At 39.3% G+C, this 13,331-nt stretch overlaps 1 long non-coding RNA gene across 1 annotated transcript; it reads right to left on the bottom strand.

The window, feature by feature from the left end:
• Positions 1-264: 264 nt before the first annotated feature.
• LOC123478763 (uncharacterized) lies at positions 265-10,241 on the bottom strand. The gene is made up of 3 exons (XR_006654075.2): positions 10,012-10,241; positions 7,463-7,640; positions 265-1,069 (listed from the first exon to the last, which is right to left on the bottom strand). It is a non-coding gene; the product is annotated as an uncharacterized lncRNA (long non-coding RNA).
• Between the last annotated feature and the right edge of the window lie 3,090 nt (positions 10,242-13,331).

The raw sequence follows: 13,331 nt of genomic DNA, 5'->3' as shown, positions 1-13,331 counted from the left end.
TTTTGCTTTAAGTGTATATACTAGAAAAAGAAGAAAGGTTTAAAATTGATTATCTATACTTCTACCTTAGGAAGCTTGAAAAATTGAAACTCAATATATGTATAGGAAGGAAATAATAAAGATAAGAAATCAATGACCTAGAAAACAAATAACAGAGAAAATTAAATAAAGTTAAAGCTTAGTTCTTTGAAAATATTAAATAAATCTATATATTCTTCATCTTCATCATTTGGGGCAGCTATAAAAAAAATACCATAGACTGAGTGGTTTAAACAATAGACATTTATTTTGTCACAGCTCTGGAGGATGGAGGTTTATGACCAGGGTCCAGGGTCATGGTTGGGTCCTGGTAAGGACTCTCTTCCTGAGTCGCAGGTGGCTGCCTTCTTGCCGTGTCCTCAGATGGCAGAAAGAATAAACAAACTCTCTGGTGTCTCTTCCTTTAAGGGCACTAATATTATCATGAGGGCCCCATCCCCATGACCTCATCTAAACCTGATTACCTCTCAGAGGCCCCATCTCCAAATATCAGCACGTTGGGAGTCAGGGCTTCAATACATGAATTAGGAGGGGGACACAATTCAGCCCATAAAATTCTGAGCAAGATTAATTTTTAAAAAAGAGATAAAAACATCATAATTGTCTGGAACAAAAGAGGTGAAATTAAGGTGAAGAAGAGAAATACATGGGGGGAAGTTTCCTGAACTCTGGGTTAGAGGTCAGTATTAACTCTTCCTCCAGATGTTTCGTAAAACCTTCTAGAAAGTGGGAAAAAATGGTTGTTTTGAGGTTCTAGTCACATGGAAATGTTAAGACAGAATAATATAAAAAACAAAAGGAAGAGAGAGAAGGATGTACTTGATAACCATTTCTTCAGTTTTTACGAAAGACTTTTTAAGAATATATATGTATTTTCCCTGGCTAGTATGGTTCATTTGTTTGGAGCGTTGTCCCCTAACTGAATAGTTGTGGGTTTGATTCCTGGTTTGAGTGCTTATGGGAGGCAACCAATCGATTTTTCTCTCTTACATCCATGTTTCTCTCTCTTCCTTCCTCTCTTCTTTTCTTTCTATAAAAGCAATGAAAAAAAAAAAAGAATATGTATTTTTTGAATTTAAAGAGACTTAAGACACCGAGTTAAAGGATTTGTCCAGGTGACTTTGACATCTGACAACACATCAGTAGGGCCTATTCTAGAAATTTCCCTTTCTCACTTCCAACATAATACTTCTTAAAAAATGTTGTACCTTCAACTATTGTACATGTTTGTACTTTCAATTTTTAATTATATAACTTTTGAGCATCATTTTTTATCTAGTGGCTATGTTACTAACATAATAAGCCACAGCTTTTGTTCATGTCAAACTATGCAGGACACTTTTAGTCTTGCCTTTGTTTACTTTCTTCCCACCTTCCTTCCACCATAACTAGGCCCTGAGGTGTAGTGTCTGAGGGCAGAAAATGAGGCAGGATCTTGGAAAATGCTGTCAAGAAGACCCGAGGCTTGGTGTCCATGCTTTTCCATTTCCCCATCACTCTGAGGCAGTGTGACAGGGCAGAGGGTGAGTGACACCCAAATTTGAGGCTTTTGCTCTTTTCGTTAGAGTCTGTTTTCCCTTCTGAAAGATGAGAGTCAGCACGCCCACCAAGTACAATATCCAGCCCAGCACCTGGCTTACAGTAGACACTTGAGAAATTAGGGTCTTCAGTTCTTTGCATAAAGGTAGATGTAAAAGTTGGAAGAAGAAAAACCTGGAGCCAGATATCTTCCTACTTCCATCCTCAGAGGGAAGGTGGGATCCAGACATCTCCCTTCACTGAAATAATTGCACTCTGCCCTGGCCTTGCCGTGTATGTTCACCCATGGCTCTGTTAGTTCAGGAGGTACAGCCACTCTGACACAGAGCAAATGGGGACACTGGGTCCTCACCTTGTGATGGGCTTGGTTCCTGACCTTTTGTCTGTATCAGAGAAGATAAGGGAGAACATTTTGAAAGAAAGGAGAAAGAAGATAGCCACAGAAAAACAAAGCAAAGGAGCTGGCAGAAAAAGGAGTGAGGCCTGTGGCACCAAAGGAAGCAGAGATCGATAAGCTAAGTAGGATAAAGACAGAAAGCAGATCCGGAAAGGAATTTATCAAAAGTCTTTAATGTGGTTTTATTTATGAGGAGAGTGATGGGTGACTATGGGGTGTTAAGAGAACCACTTATCTGAAGCCTGAGACCAGGCTGACTGACCACGGAAGTGGCTCTTCATGGACATCAGAGGGGAAGGGCTGGACAGACCAGGGCCACCACAGGGAGGGAGGGTGTGACTGACTGAGCCCACCCCTTCCCCATACAGGACAAGTTGCTGAAAGGACAAACTCATGTTTTGAGTCCATAGGGACTGAAAAGAGATGAATCAACATATAGTGTTTACACAACCATTTTTATCATCCTGTGGCTGAATGTGACACACTTTTACAGATGCATTTCCAGAGTGGTAATATTTCAGAGATACAGCTATTTTCAAGGAGCCTGCTTGAAATGACAGGCATCTGTTTCTGAAGACCAGCGTGAGGTCAACGTGAGGAAATTAGTAGGTTCCCCCACCCCTAGGCGGAGTTAGACTCTCTGGAGTGGGCCCTGGGACAAGCAGGCTGAATGGCTTCACCAGTTGATTCTTGGGCACACTGAGATTTGACAAGTTTGCCTGCACCATGGGACTGTGGAACAAGGGTGGCTGTATAAAAAACAGCTCAGAAGTCTGTTAAAAACACAGATTCCTGGGCTGCGAGACCAGAGAGTCCGAGCCAGCAGGTTTGGGAAACCACAATTTGTAGTCTATATTAATTTGGTCCTTACAGTTTCATAACTGGGCTTAGCACTATCTTGACAGACGTGTTTCAGAGGAGACTTAAGACGTTGACCCTATTAATGTTAACTTCAGCTGATGGGCATCCACCTTGGCTGGGATTACAACTATGGTGGACAGGGAGTAGGCACAATATTACAGAATTTCAAGTTCCAAGCATCTGGTAAGCAGGCTGGAGTATCTCTTTGGTCTTAGTGCTGAACCCAGAGTTGGGCATCCCCTTCTGGGAGTGGAATCTATACCCTTCATTGGTCTTTTTTAGGGCTGAAGTTCAAGCAGAAACAATCAATTTTCTCTTGAGTATGCCTTCCATTTTCTAAACATTAATAACCAGTCAGGAGAGACTGTCTCAAGTGGTATTAACATGATTTGAATTTGTAGTCTATTCAAACCATGTTAATGCAACCTAAGTTAATAAGAGGTTAGTAAGGGTAACAACATATAAAGAAGTAATTACTTATAGTTTAGTGTGAACTACAATTTAAAATACCACATTAATCCCAAGTCTATAAAGTTTATGTTAGCAGAAAAACTAGAAATATATTATTTTAGTGCCTATCTAATAAATCATACCCAGAAATGACTTAGATAAATAAGTACCTTCATGTTTCTGAGGTTCATTAATGATGGAATCTCTGAGGTCTATAGTATTATCTTTTTAAAAATATATTTTATGATTATGTTATTACAGTTATCCCATTTTTTCTCCCTTTTATTCCCCTCTGCCCTGCACCACACCTTCCACCAGCATTCCCCCACCCCCACCACTTACTTCATGTCCATGATTCGTACATATAAGTTCTTTGGCTTCTAAATTTCCTATACTGTTTATTCCCCCTGTCTATTTTGTACCTACCATTTATGCTTCTTATTTTCTGTACCTTATCCCCCATGCTTCCCTGTTCTCCTCCATGTGATCGCCATTTCTGTGATTCTATTCCTGTTCTAGTTGTTTGCTTAGTTTTTGTTTTTGTTTTTGTTTTAGGTTCAGTTGTTGATAGTTGTGAGTTTTTTATTTTATTGTTCATATTTTTGATCATCTTCTTTTCTTAGATAAGTCCCTTTGACATTTCATATAATAAGGGCTTGGTGATGATGAACTCCTTTAACTTGACCTTATCTGAGAAGTACTTTGTCTGCCCTTCCATTCTAAATGAGAGCTTGGCTGGATAGAGTCATCTTGGATGTAGGTCCTTGCCTTTCATGACTTTGAATACTTCTTTCCAGCCTCTTCTTGCCTGAAAGGTTTCTTTTGAGAAATCAGCTAATAGTCTTAGGGAAACTCCTTGGCAGGTAACTGTCTCCTTTCCTCTTGCTGCTTTTAAGATTCTCTCCTCATCTTTAATCTTGGGTAACGTAATTATGATGTGCCTTGGTGTGTGCTTCCTGGGGTCAAACTTTTTTGGGACTCTAAGCTTCCTGGACTTCCTGGAAATCTATTTCCTTTACCAGATTGGGGAAGTTCTCCTTCATTATTTTTTCAAATAAGTTTTCCATTTCTTGCTCTTCCTCTTTTCCTCCTGGCACCCCTATGATTCAGATGTTGGAAAATTTAAAGTTTTCCCAGAGGTTCCTAAGCCTCTCCTCATTTTTTTGCATTCTCGTTTCTTCATTCTCTTCTGGTTGAATGTTTATTTATGCTCCAAATCATTGATATGAGTTCCGGTTTCCTTCCCGTCACTCTTGTTTCCCTGTATATTTTGCTTTATTTCACTTTGCATAGCCTTCACTTTTTCTTCCCTTTTGTGACCATACTCAACCATTTCTGTGAGCATCCAGATTACCAGAGTCTTGAACCCTGCATCTGATAGGATGGCTATCTCTTTATTGCTCAGTTCTATTTTTAGAGTTTTGATCTGTTCTTTCATTTGGGCCATATTTTTTGTCTCGATGCACCTGGTACATTGTAAGGCGTGAAGCCTTCAGTATTTACCAGGCGGTGCAACCCACTTGGCTGCATTGTGGTGCTGTATGCAGAAGAGGGGTCCAGGAGGGAATAATGGTGACTGCTCAGCTCTTGGCAGGCTTTCAGTCACTTCCCCCACTACCCACAAGCAAATTGGGCCCTCTGGTGCTATTTCTGGGTAGGTGGGCTTGTGTACATTCTAGGATCCTGTGGGCCCCTCCAATGGACTCTCCTGTGAGTCTGGGAGTTTCTCCCACTGCTGCAACCCCCACAGCTATTTACAGACAGAGGTTTTGAGGCTTTCTTTTCCAGTGCTGGAACCTTGGGTTGTGCAGTCTGTCTTGCTCCCCAGTTGTTCCTCCCAGTTTATCTGCATGCAAATGTGGGACCACCCAGTCCTCCAGCCTCCACCTTGCTGCGTATCCTCTCTGCCTCAGCTGCCAGTCTCTGCCCCTTCTACCAGTCTGGATGAATGTTTCTTCTTTAACTCCTTGGTTGTCGGACTTCCATACAGTTCAATTTTCTGGCTGTCCTGGTTATGTTTTGTTTTTAAATTTGTTGTTGTCATTGTTTTTGTTGTGCCAGGAGGCAAAGTTTATCTATCTACTCTTCCATCTTGGCCAGCTGTAGTATTATCTTTAAAAAGATCTTGGTCATAGTTTCACAAGTAATTTAATTCCTCATCTTGGTGAGTTTTTCCCACTGCACTCTGACATCTGAATGGTTTCAAGGCACTCTGTCACTTCAATTTTTTCCCTCTTAAAATGACCTGAAAAGGCCTTGGCTGGCCATGCTGGGTTTTTCCATCAGCATTCACCTAAGTACTCCTGCGGGTGAGGAAACCATAGCAACAGCAGTGCTGGCAATTAGGGAAGCTACTCACAGGGCTTCATAAAGCTACCGTCAGGTTCCCCTCAAAATGGGAAGCTAATGAGCCTTATTCCTGTTCCAATGGCTATGCAACAAAGTGAGAGGAAAAGGATTAGTATTCAAGACTCAGATTAGTTCAACATATGTTATTGGTGCTCTCTATGTAAAGAGACATGTTTAGGGGGTAAAGTGACAGGGGCTGGCTCTCCTCTGTTCAGGAGTCCCCACCATAGTGCAGAAGGGAGATGATCACTCAAGCATGAATGCCCACAGAGTGGCCTTGGGGAGGAAGAGAGGAGGGAGAGGTTCTGCCTAGGGTGAAGCAAGGAGAGTCTTGGGAATGAAGACTTTGAACCGGTCTAGAAAGACAGGCTGGGGGAGGGGCAGGTAGAGGGGACATTGCAGGCAGGAGATAGCCTAAGGTGGGGATAAGTGAGCAGCCCTCAGAACAGTGAGAAACTTGGGAATGCATGCTAATGTCAGAGGACTTGATGTTATACTATTAGTTTATAGAAAATACAAAGGATGAAAGAATGTATTAAATAATATAAGAAATATGCAATCAGCAAAATCTAGGCTGTGAGAAACTCTGGGAGACAAATGACCCAGATTCTGAGGAAAAAAAGTTGTAAAAAAATTAAAAAGAACTGGAGGGAAACCAATAGATTAAAGAGATTTAAGAGACACATCAACTGATTACAATATATGGATTTCATACTACTATTTAATTTTTTTTTTAATTTTGCAAATGGGAAGATGCTAGATGTACTTTTCCCTGGCTAGGTACAACTAAAACCCTGGAAATTGTATAAAATGTATATATACAAAACCAAATATAAGAAGACTGAAAGGTGAAGAAAAGAAGTCAGACCAGGTAGGGACCTCAGGATGCAGGTTGCCTGTTCTTTTTGCCTCATAAATCCCAAACTGACGAAGGCAGCAATCCAAAACACCAGCAGGTGCAGACAAAAACAAAACAAAAACCCCCAATTGACCCAAGAAAAGGCTTCTGTCTCCAGCCAAATGACCAGGAAAAGGGAAGCCTAGCAACTCAGAAAAGTGTTAGATAATAACTGCTCTACACCAGCTAAATATCATAGAAAAAACTATGCCTCATTTGACAACAGCAAAGGCCAAAAAGGGAACCTAGACTTCTACCTGTGAGCCCTGAGGGGGGGGAAAAAAAAAAAGACATCTCCTAAGAAAGGCCCTGGTTTTAGCCAACTGGGCTCAAATTAAAAAAAGCAGAAGCTTAGCAGACATTTCTGCACAGGGGCCTCCAGTACTAAACTACCTGCTTGCACCCTGTCTCTGCCATCTGAGCTAGGTTCTATAAAGGTTTCCTGGAATCTTTTTCAACCAATAGGATTGTGGCTTCCCCACTCCATCCAATCAAAGTAGCTCTATTCTAACCAATCAGGACAGTGTCTTTTGGACTAATCAGACTATAAGGGTTTGTCATCCTATTTTCCATGAGTATGGACTAGTTAGGAACCAGGGATGGGGACTTCTGTTCATATAAGCCAGCTTCCCTCTGGCTTGGAGAACCACACATCCCCTCTTCATGGAAGAGCTGAAACACCAAAGATGTCTCCGGAGCAGGGTGGAGCAGACCAGAGCAGAGCAAAGCATGGAGCAGAGCTGTCTAGCTCGAGAGGGGCCTGGCCCCAGAGCTCTCCTATAGCTGTCCTATAGCTGTGCTGTTTTCACAGCCATGCTATAGCATGATTGAGCTGTTTTGCCCTGAATAAAGTTTCCTTCTTCACCTCACCCCAAATTGGGGATTCCTGTTGGCTTTGAATTGGCACTAACAGCCATTGGTCAACATACCTTAGTGAGGTTTTCATGAGGTGGTGTCAGAGAAGGCCAAGGGAAAGCTGGGGCTTTCATCCCACTGGATGGTGACAAGGTCCCTGCACTCTGGTGTCAGTGGAGGCCGTGTTGGAAGCATGCACCCCACCTCCACCTGGCACCTTTCCCTCTCCCCTGGGTTGGTGTCAGTGGAGCCCTGGTAGAAAGACAGACCTTTTAGCATTGCCCACTAGTAATGAGCCTCCCTCTACTCACTAAAGTGTCAGTAGAGACCTCACTGGGAGCTGAAACTCCCACCTGTGCCCATCAGTCACAAGGAGTTATCCTAATCTCAGATGTCAGCAGGGGCCAAGTGAAAAACCTGGATTTTTACCTTCCCCTGACAGTAATGAGGTGGTGCCCACCCTTTCCCCCTCTGGAATGGTGTCAGAGAAAGCCAGCTAAAACACAATTTACATGAGATTCAGTGACTCATAACATACTACCCAAAATATCCAGGATCCACTCAGAAATCCCTTGTCATACCAAGGAGATTTCACACTGAATGGAAAACTAAAATCAATAGATAATAAAGTCAAGATGACAGAAATGTTAGAATAATCTGATAAAGATTTTAAAGAAGTCATGAGAAAAATACCTCAATGAGCGATTACAAACCTGTCTGAAGCAAATGAAAAAATAGAGTCTGAGCAAGAAATAGAAAATATAAAGAAGAACCAAATGGAAATCTTGGAACTAAAAAAATATAATAACAAAAAAACTCAGTAGGTGGGCTCAACAGCTGATGGGTGAAAGAGGAAAGAATTTGTAGGCTGAAACAACAAAAACATTTAATCTGAACAAGATAGAGAATATAGACTGAAAAAAAAGTGAACAGAGCCCCAGGGACCTTTATTTCTACAACAAAAACCCAAATATTCATGTGATTAGAGTCCCAGAAGGAGAGGAGAACAAGGGCAGGACTAAAAAAAGTACTCAAATAAATAATGGCTGGAAACTTTCCAAGTTTAGCCAGAGATATAAACCTACAGTTTGAAGAAATTAAGCCCAAACAGGATAAGCCCCCCCAAATCATCCTAAGACATCTCATAATTTTACTTGTGAAAACTAAATTTAAAAAAAATCTTGAAAACAGCCAGAGGAAAACAGAAAAAAACCTCCTCTTTAGAGAAAACAATTCAAAATTATAGAGAATTTCTTATCAGAAATCATGGATGCCAGAGAAGTGACACAATATTTTTAAAGTAAATGTAAAAGTCTATTCCCCAAAATAGTATCCTTCATGAATGAAGAAGAAATCAAAGCATTTCCAAATGAAAGAGTACTTAGAAAATTTGTTGCCAGGAGACCTCTCATTAAAAAAATGGGTAAAAGAAGTTCTTTATACAGAAAAGAAATGATTAGAAAAGGGATTTTGAAGGAAGGAAGGAAGGAAGGAAGGAAATGGTAAGTGAAAATATGGGTACATATAGGCTTTTCTTCTTGAATTTTCTAACTTATGTTTGACAATTGAAACATAATACTGTCTGATGTGGTTGTAAATATATGTATCAATAGAAGAAATATTTAAGACAATTCTAATTAGAGGACAGTAAAGACATGGAAAAGGAAGTAAAGTTTCTATAGTTCTATTGGTAAAATGATAATATTAGCAGACTATGATAAGTTGTGTATATATAATGTAATATCTGGAGCAAACACTGAAAAAGTTTAGAAAGATGCACACAAAAACACTAAATAAATAAAAATGATACTCTAAAATACATTTAAGCAAACAAAATCAGGAAAGCAGGAAAAATAAAAAACAGAGATAAAAAAAAACACATACAAACAGAAAACAAAAAATAAAATGGCAGACCAAGCCTTAAACTATGAACAGTTACATTACGTATAAATGGTATAAACATACCAACTAAAAAAATGATTAGCACAATGGATTTAAAAACATGAGAGTGACCCAATTGTATACTGTCTACAAGAAATTCACTTCAAATGTAATAGCATAGACAGGTTGTAAGTAAAAGGATTAAAAAAAGGATGTATCATGCAAGCATTAATCAAAGGAAAGCAGTAATGGCTCTATTGATATCAGATAAAGTAGACTTTGGAGCAAAGAAAATCACTGGGCAGAGAAGGACATCATGTAATTTTAAAAAGAAGTCATAGCAATCCAAAATGTGTATGCAGTAAATAACAGAACTGAAAAATATGTGATGTAAACACTGATAGAATTGAAAGGAGACATAGACACATAGACATATCCACAATTGTAGTTGGATACTTTAACACCTCTCACTCAACAATAGATTAAACACCTAGACAGATAATCAGCAATGATATAGGCAAAGTCAGCAACCCTGTCAACCAACAGGATCTAATTGACATTTATAGAACATTTCACCTGACAACAACAGAATATATATTCTTTCCAAGTGCCCATTGAACATATACCAAGATAGACCATATTCTGGTTTATTTAAAAATGTACCCAGGATTTGTTTTAATCAGGTAGGGCAAGATATGCAGACATAGACATGCCTGTTGTGAAGGAATAAGTTTTTACTCACAGTCCTCTACCAGGGGTGTCCAACTTGTACTCCACAGGTCGCATGCAGCCCAAGATGGTTGTGAATGCGGCCCAACACAAAATCATAAATTTACTTAAAACATTATGAGATTTTTTTATGATTACATGTTGCAATGTATTTAATGTGTGGCCCAAGACAACTCTTCTTCCAGTGTGGCCCAGAGACACCAAAAGGTTGGACACCCCTGCTTAGAAGGAAGTACAGCATGCCAGGCGGGGCCACACAGGGAAGCACCAGGGTCAGTCAGGAGGCAGAAGGAGTAAGAAGAAAATGTGGGCAAAACTCTTTATTGCTTTATTGTGGTTTCTGGGAAAGGTAAGGCAAGATAAGGTAAACAGGCTTAGCATTGGCTAGTTCGAAACATTTCAGCAAGTTGTCTGGTACCTGGCACTGGGGTGGTTAGGGCATGTGGATAGTGGCCAAGAGTGTGAGAGCCCATGAGAGCCTGATAAGTAAGTGGTTGGGTTGTGGACTTTGGATGGTTATTGTGCACGTGAAAGGTGCAATCACAGGTCAGTCCGTTTGCTATCTCCAGGAATTGGCCACAGGACAGGCAGTCCACCCAGGTTTAATGCAGATGTCAATACAGTGGAATAAAAAGATATGCTTGATACATGGCCCACAGGAACATCTCAACACATTTAAAATATTAAAATAGTAAAGAGTGTGCTCTCTGGTCACAATCAAAGTAGAAATCAATAACAGAAAAATAACAGGAAAGTCTCCAAACACTTGGAAACTAAGACATACTTCTAAATAAACTGTTGGATTGAGTGAAAGTAAAAAATGCAGCATATCAAAATTTGTTGGACGCAGCTACAGGAGTGCTGATATAGAGATGTATGACACTGAATTTATGCATTAGGAAGGAGGAACAGATACAAATTAATAATCTAAGATCCCATTTCAAGAATTTAGAAAAGAAGTGCAAAATAAACACAAAGAAAACAGAAGGAAGAACATAATAATGGTAAGAACAGAAATTAATTAACTTGAAAACGAAAAAAGAATAGAGGAAATTGATGAAACAAGAGCTGGTTTGCTGAAGTGATCAATAAAATTGATGAAGCTCTAGGAAGACTGATAAAGGCAAAAAAGGGAGAAGACACAAATTATCAGTATTAGGAATCAAATGGGCTGTCACTACAGGCCCTGCAGACATCCAAATGATAATAAAGTAATACTACCAACAATTCTATACTTATGAAGTTTGCAATTTAGATGAAATGGATCACTTCCTCAAGAAATACAAGCTACCATAATCCACCCAATATGAAATATGAGGGGAGACCTAAAAAAATCCAGAATTTTCTTCTGGAGTGTGGGCCCCTTGTAGTATACAGGCTTTCCATGTTAGGTGAGTGTTCTAGGAAGCCATCTGTATCTGTGTACTAGCTGGCGTTGTTGTGAGAGGCTGCATTCAGCTTCAGTGGATTTTTTTTGAAGACTCTTTCAATGTGTTTGCCCATTTCATGATGGCTGATTTATGAGTGCACCTGCCCACACCACACTGAGTGTTCAGCAGTTTTTGACCAAAAATGACATGACCCCCATGCCCCATCCTCCCTATTCACTCAGTCTCACCCTGAATAACTGTTTTCTGTTTCCTCAAATGAAAAAAGTCCTCAAACGGAAATATTTTGTGAATGTGGAAGAGGTGAAACAAAAAATGGCAGAAGCAATAAAAGGCATCAAAAGTGATGTGTTCAAAAACTGTTTGAGCAGTGGAAAAAAAAGTCTTAATATGTGTATTGCATCAAATGGAGAGTACTTGGAAGGTGACTGAAGTTTAAACATGTAAGAATGAATACACAATTTTTTAATAAACAAATTCCATTTTGGGAGGTTCTACCTCATAGACAATTTGCATAGCCCTATTATAGACATTGAATATGTAAAAAAGAAATTCTTGCCCTGGCTAGTGTAGCTCAGTGGATTGAGTGCTGGCCTGCAAAGCAAAAGGTCACTGGTTCGATTTCCAGTCAGGGCACATGCTTGTGTTGTGGGCCAGGCCCCCAGTGCAGGGGCACATGAGAGGCAACCACACATTGATATCTCTCTCCCTGTCTTTCTCTCTCCCTTCCCTTCTCTCTAAAAAGTAAGTAAATAAAATCTTCAAAAAATGTTTAAAAAATTTAAAAAATAAAAATAAGAAATTCTCAAGAAACATGTAGGTCCAGATAGTTTCAATGGGGAAGTCTATCGAATGTTTAAAGAAGGATTACCATCTATTCTACATGATCTGTTCTAGAAAATGCAAAACAAACAAACAACACACTCATAGATACAAACAGAGTAGTGGTTACCAGAGTGGAAGGTGGATGGGCATGAATGAAGGGGGTACAGGGGACAAAATATGTGGTGGCAGAAGACTAGACTTTGGGTGGTGAGTTCATGATAAAATATAGAGATGTTCTATTATAAGGCTGTACACCTGAAATTTATAATGTTATTGACCAGTGTATCCCAATAGATTTAATTAAAAACAGAAGAAAATAAGCGAGGTGAGAACACTTCCCAATTCATTTTGTGATGCTGGTATTACCCTGATACCCAAACCAGACTAAGATAATACAAAAAAGAAAAACTACAGACCAATATCCCCTGTGAACATAGATGTAAAAATTCTTAATAACATATTAACAAATGGAATTCAGTAGTGTATAAAAAGAACTATATTTTGTGACCAAGTTTATTCCAGGAATGCAAGCTGGTTCCATATTTGAAAACTGGTCAGTGTAATCCACCATATTAATGGGCTAAAGAAGAGAAGTCACACGGTCATATGAATTAATGCAAAACTTTTTTCCATAAATTCAACACCCATGCATGATACAACTCTCAGAAAAACAGGAATAGAGAACTTCCTCAACTTGATAAAGAGCATCTACAAAACAAAACAAAACAAAACATGTTTAGCAGTACACTTAATGGTGAAAGATTCTAATTCTTTCCCCTTACAATAGGAAATAAGATAAAGATTTCTGCTCTTACCATTTTTATTCAACACAGTTTAGTGCTAGAAGTTCTAGCTAGTGCACCATGGCAAGAAAAGGAGATATAAGACACATAGGTCGAAAAGGAAGAACTAAAACTATCTCTATTTGCAGATGATTTAATTGTTGTGCAGAAAATCCCAAGGAATCTACAAAAAATCTAGAACTAATAAGTGATTTCAGCAAGATCACAGGACACAAGCAAATAAACAAAGAAAATAACATTTATGTTTCTATACTAGCAATAAATATGTGGACAGTGTATTTCATTGAATTAAAATACAATACTATTTACAGTCACTC

This window comes from Desmodus rotundus, chromosome 3 (assembly GCF_022682495.2).
Source record: "Desmodus rotundus isolate HL8 chromosome 3, HLdesRot8A.1, whole genome shotgun sequence".
Taxonomy (NCBI): Eukaryota; Metazoa; Chordata; class Mammalia; order Chiroptera; family Phyllostomidae; genus Desmodus; species Desmodus rotundus.
This window is presented reverse-complemented; position numbering and strand designations above follow the sequence as displayed.